The sequence below is a fragment of the Meleagris gallopavo genome, chromosome 7, assembly GCF_000146605.3.
Source record: "Meleagris gallopavo isolate NT-WF06-2002-E0010 breed Aviagen turkey brand Nicholas breeding stock chromosome 7, Turkey_5.1, whole genome shotgun sequence".
Taxonomy (NCBI): domain Eukaryota; kingdom Metazoa; phylum Chordata; class Aves; order Galliformes; family Phasianidae; genus Meleagris; species Meleagris gallopavo.
Window position 1 is genome coordinate 21,743,270 of NC_015017.2, and position 16,177 is coordinate 21,759,446.

The window sequence follows — 16,177 nt, forward strand, 5'->3', positions numbered from 1 at the left end:
TAAAATACTAATCACTCACATGGAAATATTTACAAGACAAAAGGGTGGGATTTTTTCTTTTTCCAAGTAATAGTGAAATACGAAGATGAGAATACCTTGGGATCATCATTACTCTTGCAGTTCTATGCTTACTCAGGAAACAATAAAAAATGGAACCAGCACTATTCTGAACAGTCTAAACCAGAACTTCCTGTTGTTTCTGATTTCAATGCCAAAAAGAAGACTCCACCTATTTTTTTTAATCTTTTTTTTCTATTATCCACAAAAAAAGAAAAGAAAGAAAAAAAAAGTCTTAACAGACAGAGAGATGCCTCTACCTTGTTATAACAGAGTAAGAGCCTAGTCTATTTTTCCATGCAATACATGTCATTTCTGTATGAATTTTAAATATGGATTGATACTTGGTGTACCAAAGCCTATACCAAGGCCCTTTTAGTATGCAGTTGGTTAGTGACACCAAATCCTTCTAAGGAACTGTTCAGCAAAATTTTCCATCTGCAGACAGTCGGAAGTAGAAACAGCACACCTGGAACAAGAAAATGCTGGACTGCAGTTAATGGACTCCATTTGAATGAGTACAAAGGCAAGAAAGAGGAGAGAGAAGGTGCAACTGAATACCTAGAAGTTCAGTACAGCCTCCCTGACAGAACTGGAATTAGGTCAAGGATAAAGTGAAGAGCTTACTTGGTACTACAGCAATCTGGCAGCCAAAGGCCTTAGGACAGTTTTACCTGAGCAGGTATGGTGCAACACTCCAAGATCCTCCACCTAGTCCCCAGAGCGTTTATACATTTAGAGGTCTGTAATGCTAAAGCGCAGTGGAGAGCATGGCAGTGACAGCAGGCTAGCAAAGTCCTAGGCTGCAGCAAGGATTAGCCCAAATACAGCAGCCATTGACACAGAAACAAAGGGGAAAAAAAAATCTGCTTACCCTTGAAAGGTCTCAGGTACACAGAGATCTCCAGCAAGATACCTGTACCTCTACTGCCAACTCTTAAATGAGGTCTGGGACAGGGTGGATGCTGGCTGCACCCTTTCCAGTCACTCAGTTGCATTACACTTACCTGAGCTTCCCTGGGTTGGCCCTGCCTTCCCACCAGGTGCTCAATCACTGGGTCAGGCTGCAACTTAATATTTCCATGACACAAGTAAAGGCATTTTGGAGAGGAAACCATGGCATATAGTACAGACTGTTGAGCATTCTACAGATTTATATACCTTGTACAGACATCTTGGCCAAGGACAGAGGCATCTGCTGGCTAAAAGGAGTCAGATCTTTTACACACATGGTTAAGTGCCTACCCCTGCAAAAATGTGCCAGTCTAACTATATTTTATCTTGCAAGAGTGAAGATCACCTTAGCGTGACAGCACCAACTGTTTTGTCATTAGCTCCATTACCACAGTGTCTTAGGAAGAGACACTCCTTCTGCTATAATACTTGAAAATAGACATGCAAGAAGATTAACTTAACGCTTAGATAGGAAAATCCTTAATTGGAACCTGTGCTACATTCAGTGTTAATATTCTCTGTAAACTGATTTTTCTTTTCAAATTCTTTACAATGAAATCCTTGGGTTTCCTTTCATAAATAAGTTGACACTGTTGTGGCCATGAATTCTGAGGGAAGAGTGAGCTACCATATTTTAATTTTATTTTATTTTGCAAAGAACACACAAAGGAAAAAGTGTGCTATGAGTCAATTCTCCAGACAGGAGCTGTAATGAAAGCAGTACAGTTCTTTCTTATGGCATTAAGGCTATAAAAGCTTATTCCTCTTCCAATACTGCAGGCACTGTCCATCAGCAAAACCATCAACACTACAGACTCGTAATCAAGACTAGCAGCCTTTAAAGTATGATTTGTAACAATCACTCTTAGAAGAAAACTGAGAGGTGAAGTCTGTAGAAATTAAACATGGTAGTTTCTTTCCAAGATGAGGCTGAAGAGTTCTTTCAAAAATACAACTAAGAATTTTACCAGCACGGACATCTGTATTTCATCATACCACGCACCACACAGTTCAGAAATCTCTACTAGCAACTAATTTATGAAAAGGAGGAGAAAGAGAAGTAACTGATCAGTCAGAAGGGCTTTTCTACTCCTAGGGAACGTTAGAGAATAGAATTAATACTTCTAATGCAATCTGAGTCAAATACAGTCGTGCTGTCACAAATGAAGGCCACATAGCAGAGCCGCTAATCAATGTAATTTTTAAACGCGCATTCTCAGTGAGTAACTTACTGTTTCTTTACTATGTTCTTGTTATGATAAGCCTGGGAGTCAGCTATTTTGCCTACATCGGTAGTTGTACTTTCACTACTTGATAAATAAATAAATGAGAAAAGGAAAGAAAAAGGTTAAGAAATCTATCTCCAAGCAGAGTAACAATTCGTAGCTAATAGCTCCCCACCTGGAATAGAATTATGACATGTTACCAGAGTGAGACAAGGACTTATCTATTTTGTGGAAGGGAGACAGAACAACACAATACATCTGTTTTTCACCAACATGCTATAGGACATGAAGTTTAAAAATTCTTTCTTACCTAATCCAGTTTACTTCAGAATTTGCTGAGTTTGCAGATACTGTAACAACAAAACAGAAAAAGAGTAGAAGCTTGACAGCTTTCAAGACACCTGAGATCTTTGGCATATCTCCAGCTGTTTCAAAGTAACTGGCTACCCAAGCTAACAGCTGTTGACATATGTGAACATTGTTGTATGCATCATAGTTCTGTTTCAAAGATGGTTAACAATAAAAGAGAAAAAGGTGAAAAATTAAAGCTTGTATTCCTTACCTGACATAGCTTCTGTTGGCCATATGCTGGACCCAGCAAAAGGTGCTCTCCCGCTGAGCAATACACCTGGAATAGTTGAAGGTTGAATTATTAACAAGAACATGAGGAGGTCTCGAGCACATGATGAATGAAACAGAAATCCAAAACTTATAGCCTGATTTAGTTGGTAAAAAGAACTTAGGAGAGTTTCCTGAATACTTCATTTGCTCAGTTAATTTATTTCAAACAGGATGGCACATGGAAAGAATCATAGAATTATAGACTTACTCAGGTTGGAAGGGACCTCAAGGATCATCAAGTCCAACCGCAGCCTAACCACGGCACCCTAACTCTAACAACCCTCTGCTAAATCATATCTCCAAGCACCACATCCAAACAGCTCTTAAACACGTCCAGGGACGGTGACTCAACCACCTCCCTGGGGAGCCTATTCCAATGTTTAACCACCCTTTCTGTAAAGAAGTGTTTCCTAACATCCAACCTAAACTTACCTTGGCGCAACTTGAGGCCATTTCCCCTCGTCTTGTCTCCTGTCACCAGTGAGAAGAGATCTACCCCATTCTCACTGTAAGCACCTTTCAGGTACTGGAAAAGAGTAATAAGGTCTCCCCTCAGCTGCCTCTTCCCCAGACTAAACAGCCCCAGCTCCCTCAGCCTCTCCTCATAGGGCTGATTTTCCAAGCCCTTCACTAGCCTCGTTGCCCTTCTCTGGACCTGCTCCAGTACCTCCACGTCCTTTCTGTACTGAGGTGCCCAAAACTGAACACGTACTCAAGGTGAGGCCTCACCAATGCCGAGTTCAGGGGCAGGATGACCTCCCTAGTCCTGCTCACCACAGCATTCCTGATACAAGCCAGGATGCCATTGGCCTTCTTGGCCACCAGGGCACACTGCTGAAATGGGATGATGCTTTCTTGCGATGAAGAGAATGATGAACACTGTCCCTCAAACCATCAACCTTTTATGGAGGGAATGTAACTAAAATGGAAACATCTGGCTCTTATGGTTGTGGCACGAGTTCCCATTCCCCTGGTCACCTCTCTTTTTAGTGATTAGCAGCTAACGTACTTCCAACACTGTGTTGTGGCCTCCAGCTTTTTTGTACCTAAGATCATAGATGTGTTCTTCCAGCAACTGTAAGACATACTGATACAGTCTCTAAGTTCATATAGTGTTTCAGGATAAAAACTGGGTCATCCAATTAACTCTGAATATGGCACAGCTGGAATGAAATCTACGGATTTCTGGGCAAAGGCTGGAACTTCTTTAATATAACTTGTGTCTTTTGATACTGCTGATAGCAATTAGAAAGCACCAACTAAAATAAGAAGCCTTGCCAGGATGAAAGGAAAAATTGTCATCAATTTTTCTTCTCAAGAGAATTTTCTAGTTCCTCTGTATTATGTTCCATAGAATTCTTATTAATACTTGAACTGCTTTGCAGCACATACTAATGATTAGCAAGCATTCAGAAAATGACTTCATCTATTCAGACGCTTTGTACTGTTCCACCTAAATGCTACATTCCTAATTCTGGGGATGGGAGACACAAGACTCATAAACATTAACATGGAAGTTGGAGATTTAGGTTGAAACTCACAACAATGAAAAAATAGTATGTGGATCCAGGAAATGGGCACCATTAAGGAAAAGGACATATCTGAAACTACACGAATTAATCAGTTCAGTGCCTCTGTGTAACTGGGAGTAAGAGCCTCAATTTGCCTTCTCCACTTGTATGCCTTGTTCCTTATGAAGCAGCAGCGTAGAAGAAAAATCACATACTCCCTTGCCCTCCCTCCTGTGCCACCACCACAGGTGAAGTCTCAGCTGTGTGATTAGAGCTTCCTGCCTGCTGCAAAGCACTCAGAAGGGACAGCTCAGCTTTACCAAGGTGTTTTTCAGTTTTCTGGTGTGGCAAGTCAACGTAAAGCCCCTGCTTTTTTTAATGCAGCAGCTGGTTCATTCCGAGCTTTCCTTTCGCTGACACAAAAATCAGTCACTCCTGACAAGACGCCCCTTCCCAATTCCACTTGACCAGACCTCTGAATAGGAGCACAGAACTCTGTGAAGGTGTGAAAGAAGCATGCCAGGCAGGAAGACTAGGAGGAATCAATAGTAGACAGATTTAAAGTATTATTAGATGGTTGCTCCTTCTCCATTTCAACCTGCAGAGTATTCCACTGCTTTAACCAATCAGTGGAACAGATGCTCTCCCCAGCTGCATGCTGTCAATTCTTAGGTGATCACCACCTTCACTGTGAACCTTCTGTGTTCTAGATTTTCCTGCTGCAACTCCCTTACCTTCTCTCCCATCTCCTCTCACCATTTTAGGAGCTACAGGTCTGTATTAAACAGCACAGTGTTCATCCACCACAGCAAATAAATTCACATATTTGATACCTCTTGTTAACACTAAGACTCCATACTTTAGACTGCAATGCATTAGAATTTACTGAAAACGCCCACTCTGAACTTACATCCTGGACGACTGCTGATACAATGCAGCTTATTTATTCTCCCACAGTCCAGCTCAGTTTAATTTTATGAAAAGGAATTAAACTACAAGAGAATAAAACCAGGACAGATCTTTCCTACTGAACAAAGAGCTGACTGTTCCTGCAGGCACTGAGCATTCTCCTCTTCCCTTGAACAAATAAGCCAAAGTGCCTTTGTATTCTTTAACTCAACATTAGTGAAGTTCAGCAGTAGAAAAGGTTGGTAAAAAGTTTAGTGCTCACCTGGGTCAGTTATGCTTCAGGTTTGTATGAGACTTTTTCCCCCTTTCTCCTTTTCTCCTTCTAACACTTAGGTTCTTCCCTCATCTCACTTCCTGCTTTATCATGTTTCCTTGGGTTGGATCACAGGAATTTTCATCTAGAACTGAAGAAAAAGGAAATCTGTAAGAACTAAGGAAAGAAAAGCTACTGCTACATGCGGTGTATCTCTGTCCTGTTTAGATGACAGCCTAGAATTAGGGTACAGAAAAATATCACCAGCCAAGTTTTTTTAAGCTAAATATAAGCAAATGAATTTTCAGTATTTCAAAACACCTTCCTGAACACAAATGTTCTTTGAATACCCTCACAGCACTGCACAGTCTATGAGCACTTTGTTCATTATTCTCTTCTCCATCACTTCCTCTGGCAGAAGACTGGCAAAGACAGTAACTTCTGTTTTTGCAACACAGAACATTTCCTTAGAAAAAGTTTTGCACTCAGGAGTCTTTTGTTGTCCTCCAGCCATTAGCATGCAAGAATCATTATCTTTGTCCACTGAACTTTTTATTCTGAATGCATTTGGCAAAAACACTGCAAAATTGGTCCTGGCAGGTCTTAAAGCAACCAAACAGCCACTGCTCTGCTTGCTATATCTCTCATCCCTGTACTCACAAAGCCAATAATACAGGTATGTTTCTTCTAACCAAAGACTCTGAATGGTACTGGAGAAAGAACTTATTGTGCATATAATCAGCTGAGCAGCAAACAATTCTGAGGGGGGAATCACACAGCTGTCCTCACTCTCCAGCATGCACCTGTGTATTGCTGCAGACAACCCTCCTGCAGGTGCTTAACCACAAAGCACCACATGCAGCAAATGCCAGCACAAAGGGTGGAAAAGCTCGTATTTTCTGTTTCCAAACTGATCTGTTTGCACTTAAACTGACCTTCAATTTGAAAAGGGTCTGAATTGGCTTTCAGCATCCTATGCTCACCTCATCTCCTAGTAGGACTGCCGTGTGAAAGTATCAGCCCAGGGGCAAAAGAGCTCTGCTTGGTTCAGGTCACGTTTTCATTTTTGAACAGAACTTGAGTGAGCACTTCTATTTTCACTTTATGTGCTACAGTGTCAATAATTTGCATCAACTCAGATAAACACCAGATGATAAAAGGACATCACGTTAGGAAAATAAATGCATTACAATTTGAAATCATGCATTAAGAATTGAATGAAGTTAATTTGGGGGTACAAAAAGGGTCCAAAAGGAATTTGACGTATTTTTGGATACACGTTTTCCACAGAATTCGACTGTGGGCTGAGACAGAACCAATTCACTGCGTTGGCAAGAAAGAAACCTCAGTAACTGCAGCTGGATTGCTGACGCTTGGCCAGCATTATGCATTTGCACTAACAGGAATTTTCACACAGGAACAGAGTTTTGTACTTAACTGTTTCAAAGTACCTCAAAGCAAAACACCAAGCGTGGGTTTTCATTGCACAGTGGTACTGGAATTTTAGAGCACAGATTTCGATTAGAAGAATTAAAAAAACAAACAGAAACAACAAAACACCAGGTTTTAAACATAAAAACTAAGAATTATTTTACATTTGCAAAGAAACGGAATACACTGCTTTAGAGAAGTAACTAGAAGGACACTCTAAGTTCGCCTCCTCTCCGGTCGCTTGCAGCATCAAGCACAGCTGTTACCTTCCAAAAACGTAACGTCTGTGTACGCTCCCCTGCAGCAATGGAGTTCTCAGACTATCGGGAAAACCCTGGCTCCGCCGGCTGCCCCGGCTTTACTTCGGAGAGGGGACAGCCTCCGCCCCACTCGCCGCGCCAACGAGCCGCCAGTCAAACGCACGCCGCCATTTCGGGGCTGCGCTTCGCGGAGGTGCGGCGGCGGGCGAGGGCGGCTCCGCGGAGCTTAGCTCCGCCGAGACCGGACGTGGTGGCGCGCGAGATTACCTCAGGGCGTAAGGGCTGCGCGGATCAGCGCGGGGAAGAGCCGGGCTCTGGAGGAAGGTCGATTAAAACCATAAACCAAGAGTAAGATTTAGTGAGATCTTAAAGGAGTGGTGAGGAGCAAGAAATAATATTAGTGCGTACGTGTGCATAATTGGTATTACGTTGATTTCACTGAGATTTACTGACCACCTTAGTGGGCTCTGTATCTTCTGCACGGAGACAAAACGGTTATCTGAGAGCACAGGTCAGTCTGCGGTCTGAGAATTCTGTCCTGGAGCAAAATAAATGCTTTATAAAGCACTTCTCCCCCATTGGGAGTGTTTTTCTGGTGGAACCCTCCCATCTTTGAGCTTTGTATTTGTATTTCATCTGTATTTGGGCTTATACGGGACAAAATCTTCAGGTTGTTTCTGGTTGCTTGATTAGGAGAAATTCAGATGGGTATTTCTCTGATACACTTCTGTTTAACAAAAAAGAGAAAGGGAAGAAGAGGGAGCAAAAAGAGCAACAAATAGGCTCTTCCCTTTCTCAGTGTGCAGTGCTTTTCCCAGCCTCACGTCATCAGGGCTCCTGCTCCACTTTCCCCAGCTCTCTCAGGGTCAGCATTGTGCCGGCTCATCGTGAACACACTCTGCTTCTTCCATGGAGTTTTTCATTTTATCTCTCTCAAATGTGTTCAGACCCATAAAATGAGCAGACCTATTTTTATAGTCAGAAACATAAAGTTCAGCTCTGCCTTCCCCAGGCTGAGGTTTAGAGTTCTGCGTTTAAAATGATAAGAACTGGTATTCCAATTGAATGAGATACAAATAAAGAGCAGCTACTGTTTATATCAGCTTCAGCTAGATCTGACTCCCTCCAACCACAGCATCAGCTCTCATCTAATAATTTTTTTTAATTAAGAAATAGTCTGTAAGTAATGTTCATAAGAATAATAAAAAAAAGGGCTTTGTATCCATACATTTCTTCATAATTATTTGAGTTGCAGACTGTAAAGACTAATCCTTCCTCTGCACTTTTCTCCATTACTGCATTATTTTTTTTTTAAACAAAGCCGTAATTCCTAACATTGAATTATCATCATTCTGACAAAAGTGCAATGTTTTTCTTAAACTTCTCTCTTAATTACTGGATTTTGTGCTTCGTAATCCTATGCAAACACATTTTTCTTGCATCCACATTTTAGTAAACTACTTCAAAATAATCTTTCATAAAAAGTCAAGCAACTGAAAGGCAAACCTAGATTTAGATAATCAGTAAAGAATGTAGATAATCAGCATTTTCTCTGAATTCAGCCCATCATGACATTAGCATGACAAGAAACTGAGGTGATCTGATAGTTTTGCTGAGCAATGTTCCTTTTCATATTACTGCTGTTTTGCTGAATTATTATACGCTAGTGTATACAAAGCCTTCTTGACAAGCCATTTTCTCTATCCACAGTTGCAAAAATTCTGTAGTATATTATTATATAAATTGTATAATAGCAAATAGTAATACAGACAGCTCACACACCCAGGCTAGCTGACCCTCCTGAACAGCTAGCAGCCTTGTCTAAGTGGGACCTCAGTGTTTAATTCTACATACTTTCAGCTTACAGATATTAGAACACACAAAGACGGGAGATCTGGTATCCAGATTTCTCCCATAGTTCATATGTTGGCTTTTGAATCACAGAAACTTCCCTGATTATGACTCTTTTGTCTGCTACAATCTGGACTTTCTTGGGCTCTGTTACAAAAGCTCATCCCTATTTATTTATTTTTTAATCAATCCGTTGAGTCTGCTTGCTTGCTTTGTTCTGATGCTGATGGCTTTTCATTCCCTTTTTCACTAGCCCCTTGCAGACCAGCTAGAACACTTTTCGACAAACTGCCAGATTGTTCAACATACCTGTGTACAGTGAGGAGACAGTCATGATGGGTAAGTACACTGTACTGGAGCTACCATGCTTGCAGACTGTGTCACATGGTGGATTTTCAAGCAGACTTGTTTTCCGTGATGCGGCAGTTTTCACAGAAATTGCAGTAGCTTTATAGGTGCAACTGGAGTGCACATCTTGCCAATAGAGTCATCCATGAATCTCAGAAATACCTTAATACAGAATTTGAAAAGGCAACTAAGGATTTAAAGTTACAAAATAAAGCAACAAAAGAAGTTATCTAACTTGCATATCTGAAATTTATTCCTGCTGAAATGACATAATCCTTCCATTTTTGTAATGTTACACAAGGTAAAGAAATAGGTTTATTTTCAGTTGCCCTTTACTGTACCTGCACTTCTTATTGCCTTTGATAGCAGCCAGACTAATAACATTATTGCTTGCAATAATACTGTTGCCAGTCCTAAACTGCAGTTTACATAAATGTTGAAACTGCACTGAAACCAGCTATATTTATGTACAACCATTATTTTGTTCTCGTTGCTTGCGAGTCTCTACTAGAACACTTAATTGTTGTTATATTTCTGATTACTTCTGCAGTGATGATAGATTCATTGTGAAAAGGCTCTGCAAACGCAAGCTCAGTGTGAGATGAGTCATTCCCATCCTTTCTTTAGATTATATTTTAAAAATAAATATTTTCTCACTTGTATAGCCATGGTAAGATGATAAAGGGTGAAAAACTATTATTAAATGAAGTATTATAAAATTCTATGGGCTCAAGAATTTAATGGATATGGAATATTTTTTCCACAGTTAATACTATGCTGCGTTTAACTGATGAGTGTATTCTATGAATGAGTGCAGTTGCTGCACATTGTCATTTGTGTGAGCATGCACATGTGTGAATCTGCTGGTATTTAAACTGGCATACATTACTGACTAGAAGTCAGTCATGTAACCAACAAAATATAAATGGAAGTGTTTTAATAAAAAATATAATTGTAATGAAACCTCTTTCTGTAATTGAGAAATTGAGATGCCCTGATATAGTGTTAAAATGTTCTTATTTAAATGGATATAAACAAGCATTATTCACTACAGTAAATTTCCTCTAGAAGTCCAGATTTCATGCTTTTTAAATGCCTGTACTGAATGCAATTTACTTTGCCCAGAGATGGCCTTGTAATTACAAACAGAATGCCTGGTTGCATTAACCTACACATATCCTAAACACTGTTTCATCAGATGTTAAAGCAATAACATTACACAGGTTTGCCTGAAGAGATATTATTGCTGGAGATCTTGAGGAGACCTCTCCCTCCCTGTGTGTCTGAGTGCTGCCTGTTCCCTGTGGCAATACAGCTGGTAGAGCCAGGACTGCTGAATGTACCTATTTCCATGAAAATCCTGAGGCAGTTTGAATTTTGGCTATCCAAATATGGATACAGCACTCTGAGTTCTAAGTATCTGAGTTAATGAATATTTTGTTATATTTTCTTGACCCACCAGGTCATGTGGGTGCTACTTTGATTTTTCTGTCTTAGCTATTAAATAAATGCAAATGCTTCCTTGTTCAAGAAATGCCACCATCTTGGAGGAAAAAAAAAAATCTCTGTGCATAAGCAGAAAAAAGAAATCCTGAATATAGAAATACTGTATTACCTGATTACAGAAAACAGGAAGGGGAAAGAAACTGAGGTGTTTTACAGTGTAAATTTGAAAGAAAAACAATAAAACAGCAAAGGGGGCTGAAAACAACCTCTATTAGGAGATTATTAAGCAATGGATTAAAAGATAGTCACAGAATAGTTAAGGTTGAAAGGAACTTCTGGAGGTTATCTGGTCCTATGCCCCTGCTCAAGATGAGACCCAGAGCAGGTTGGCCAGGAGCTTGTCTAGACTGTTTTGGAAGGAGAATCCACAACTTCTCTGGGCAATCTGTGGCAGTTCTCGGTGAAGCAGGGCTTCCTGATGTTTAGATGGAGCCTCTTGTGTTCTAGTTTGTGCCTACAGTGACTTGTTCTAGCACCAAGTACCAGGGAAGAGCCTGAGTCCTTTGCACTCTCCCTCCAGGTATTTATACATGTTGATAAGATCCCCTCTGAGCCTCCTCTTCTCCAGGCTGAACAGTCCCAGCTCTCTCACAGACTTCTTGTAAGAAAAATGCTCCACTCTTTTGATCATTTTGGTGGCCCTATGCTAGCTAGCTGCTCTGCAGTATGTCCATATCTCTCTTGTACTTCAGAGTGCAGAACTGGACAGAGGACTCATTAATGATGAGTAGAGGGAAAGGATACCCTCTTGACCTGCTGGTGATACTTTGCCTAATGCAGCTGGCAGTATTAATACAGGAATGGATTCTAGCATAGAGGATTCCACTCTTTAAGTAATTATGTTTACACTGGTAAAGAGCAGAAGCCACTCAACAAAATAATAGCTCTAGCCAAGACTAAAGTGCAAGATACATAACCATAGCCCAGCCCTTATGGATCATAACCACAGTTATCACTTACGATTACACTTAACCATGGACTACAGACAGGCAACTGGAAACAGAAGAGGGGAGAAGAAATACCTGATACAGAGAAAGCAGTGAAAAGTAAATAGCATGACTGAACTATAGTGAGTTATTGGATTAATTCCCAGCTGTAAACTCCAAGGGAAAGGTGACTCAGAAGACTTAAAAGCCAACAACAAACAATGCATATAAATCCTACATATCATATGTTCTAGAAACCAATTGCCAAGACAAATATCTACATTCTAGAAAATCATTGGTATCACAATTAGCAAATGTCGTGCTCTTCCACAACATGAGTCAGGTGACCCAAATTCCATTAACTTGTCCTTTATTAATGTCTGCAGAGTTTAAGTGTGCTCCACAGACCAATCCTTAGGAACAAACTGTTTTGTACAGCTTTGTTCACATAAGCAGCAGCAAAATGATTGTGAATGCCATTATCGTCCTCCTGGCATGATTGGGAATGTAGCCATCCTCATGGCTACATTCAGAATTATTGCTGGACAGACAACAGAATTTTTTTTATAAATGTAATTATAAAAATAATTTTTGTAAATATCTAAGTTTACTCTCGGTTGGTGTACATCTGAATCACCAAGCTGCCAGCATCACACAAATGCTTGACCTGAGGAAGTATAAGACATAATGAGTAAAATTTGAAAGATACTTATGATAATTGTTTATATTTTCCCATGTTCTTTCTCCTGCCTTTCCACACACAGCATATACTTTTTTCCATAGTACAGAAAATTAAATGCCACATTAAAAAAAAAAACAAAACATTAAGTATCTCATTTTATACAAGTAACCTTTGCAAATTCCAAACAATTATGCAGTATACTACTAAAATAGTAACATTGGGTTAAGAGAAATCTACAATTTTTCACTGGCCTCCTTTTTCTTAAAGCATGGTATCTTTCTAATGAGTTCCCTTAGTGTTCAGCATCCCTCATTGCTGTGACACACTTACTAAGGTAAATCATTTGAGTGGGCTTAGCCTTCTTCTATTTATTGTTGCCATGGGAAACATTTTGTTGGTATTCACCAATGCAACACTTCTGATGTGCATTTCAGGGGACCAGATACAATAGATGTGCAGCATCCTTGGAAATATATTGCACAGAACAGCATTACTGAAATACCTCTGCTTGAGATTGTTTCGTATTTCTTACCTCTTTACAATGACTGCAAATTATAATTACTAATTGTAAAATTATATGTAGTAATCTGATTAACATTCACCAGTTCTGCCCACAGTTTAAAACACTGTCCCAGTCAGTGAAATGCAGTTCTAATAGAACCCATTTACATTATTATTATTTTAATATTTTAAATATTTTCTTCCTTGTATAAGATGGATTATTTTCCATACGTAGTCTTGCCTTTATCAGATGTGTGACTGAAAAAAGTAATCCAATAGGAATAAAGCATAATTATGAGCTATTTCTGAATAACTAGGTATCTGAGGGTTACTTGAATAACATCAATCACTTGCTGGGAAGTATCAGTTGCACAAATACAGTTGTACCAAACTCACGAAAGGCAATAAGCATCTTTGACTCTCAGCATATGTTTGTTTCTTAAGATAGCAGCTTCTGGCAGGAGAAGACAGGGTGATGTACAGATGCACACGATATAAATGATGATGAAGAGTCAAGGTTGGCTGCAGGAAACAAAGCACTTTTAATTTCCTGGTGATTTTGATTACTGCCAAAGTACCTGTGTGGAAAAGGGTGATGTTTGAGCGTAGAGGCAGTAACACATGAAAACATAAAAAAGCATGAAAGTAAGGGGAAGCATGAAAGTACCATATCTCACTCAAGTCCTATGTGCATATTTACAATCCTTTGATGATGGCAGATCCTACAGTCTGGATTGCATAACACCATTTGCCCTACCATTACAGAGGAGCACTTTCATTTACTTACAGTACAGAGCAGGGGATGCTCCTTGTCCTAAAGGAGTTTACAACATAAGTGCAAGACAAGAACAGTGGGCTCAAGCAGACAGCTAAAGAAACTAGATGACATAATAGTCAACTAGAGCAAGAAAGCAAGCAGCCACAGCTTCTTCAGAATAATTTTCAAGCTGTACCCTCTGGCTAGTTGTCCCTCCTTAACGCTCTCTGAGAAAATGTTATCTTGTTTGCCAGCTATTGTTACATGATTTTCAGGAGCTGCTTGGCTTCTTTTGTTGTGGAATAATACACAAATAAGGTAGTTGCACATAAAATATGTAGCTAATGAAGGCACAAAAAGAAGTTGCATTACATGGAGAGAGCTCCAGGTTGCCAAAGAAACAGAAGGAAAATAAAACATCTCACAAACTGTATTAGTGGCTTCAATAGCCAGGTGCAAATGATATTCCTTGGCACCTGAAAAACAAAGGCTCATTATCTACTTTAAGCATTTGTTCACATGTAATCCCTTAAAACACACTGCTCCGTTTTGATGAGAAGTGGTTCTGTACACAATCCCATTTCTACTTTAGAAGATCTCTTTTAAGGCTAATGCATGGATACAGTGGAGATGGCTGCACACATAAAAGAACCGTTTTTCAAATGAAGACAGTTTTTTTCCCATTGAAAGCTTAAAAATAAAGTGGAATGAGCCCAGTGTCACAATGATCAGAAGTTCAGCAGTTGTAAATAGAAAGCAGTCCTACAATGGGAAATGTATTAGACAACAGGAGCTACAAGCAGGTCAGCTGGCTAAAACGTACAGACATGCAGCATAAGGAATTGACTGAGAGAGCTTGACTTCACAGGAAAAGTTTATCTTAGAGAATTCTTGCTCTGTGATGGCAAGTAATGGAAGAAAAAAATATATTTTTAGGTCCTGTCATTAAAACATTTGTTTCCATGCTCTAAGGAAATGAAAAGGTTTACCACTCATGTGATAACTACAAGAGATACAGACAAAGGGATTCTTAAATTCAATAATGTGAGGGATTTCTTTTGAACTGGCTACTGTTTTTACAAATTAAGAGAACAATCTGCTCTACATCAAATAACAAAATTACAGGAAACAATTTTATAAATAATGGTCCTTTTATGAAGGCTCATTTAGAAACATTCCTAACTGGGACTCAGAGCTAAATTCAAAATGCTTTTCAAAAAATATATATATTTTTTCACTTCATTGTTTCTGGTGCCATGCATAAGTATATTTGCAAAAAAAATCATTGTTTAGGATGGTAAGATTAGCTTTTAAAACTATCTTTCGTTTAACAACATTCAGCTGTGCTTTCTCAATGGTATTTCAAAGAAACAGCATTTGAAACATGGGGTATTAAATCTTCTGAGCAGCTTTGGTGATGAGAAAGTACAAATGCTATTGTATTGAAAAATCTAAACTCACCAGGGAAAAATATATTAATTTACTAAACCACTCTGCCCATTTTTGAGTAAGATCTCAAAGTGTTCAAATTCCCTGAGTATATTTTTCCTACTTAGGCATGTTCATTTTCAGGAACTGATAGCTAATATAACCTAGTATATAATATATATTTATAGCTGCAGTGATAGGACAGTATACTGGCAGAAGAAAAAGTCCCACGTTTGGACTTGCAGCAACTGAGGCTATTCTCAATCTACGAGCACTTGCAGGCTGACAACTGCCCATCTGAGAAAAAGCAGAGGTGCTCAGGATACAATACCCCACCAAAAGATGGCATAACTCTAACATGGGCTTTCACTGACAGCAGTGAATAATCCACGTAACAGAGAACTGCCACACAGCCAGCTTTCTCATTTTACATGCATCCATCATATCCAGGAACTGATTTAATAGAGAGCTGGGCACCTTCATACACTGGGTCAGCCCATCCCTGTGATATTCTTATGTTGCAGACAGCATTGCTTCATTCTTATCTAGCTTAATGCTCAGTCTCCATTCCTCACTATCCCCACCTCTGAAAACAAGGAAGCGCAAAGCAGGACCAACAGAATCCAGCTTAGATGAAAAATCCATGTAAAAACATACCAAGATCTGCATACTAATTTACTGTATCTTCTGGCAGCTGCATACACACAGCACAAACTGATCTCACGGGATTCCAAAACTAAAATCATTTTTTTGGATGCTGGACCAAAACAAGCACTTTCTAAAAGCAAAACATCACATTCTTGTGCAATACTGTGAGTTAAGTGAGATTCCTACTGTAGAAGTGATGAAAATACTCACTTAGAATTTCAGGCTGTCACTAAAAGAAAAGATGTTATTATGGCTATTATGCAAAGGTAGCAACAATCAAGACTGTTTCACCAAATTTATCAAAGGTC

General features: G+C 39.5%; 1 long non-coding RNA gene across 1 annotated transcript; it reads right to left on the bottom strand.

Annotated features, from left to right (window-relative positions):
- Positions 1-309: 309 nt before the first annotated feature.
- Positions 310-7,352, bottom strand: LOC104911722. Its single transcript, XR_004160328.1, has 4 exons — positions 7,229-7,352; positions 5,541-5,682; positions 2,800-2,865; positions 310-2,587 (listed from the first exon to the last, which is right to left on the bottom strand). It is a non-coding gene; the product is annotated as an uncharacterized LOC104911722 (long non-coding RNA).
- Between the last annotated feature and the right edge of the window lie 8,825 nt (positions 7,353-16,177).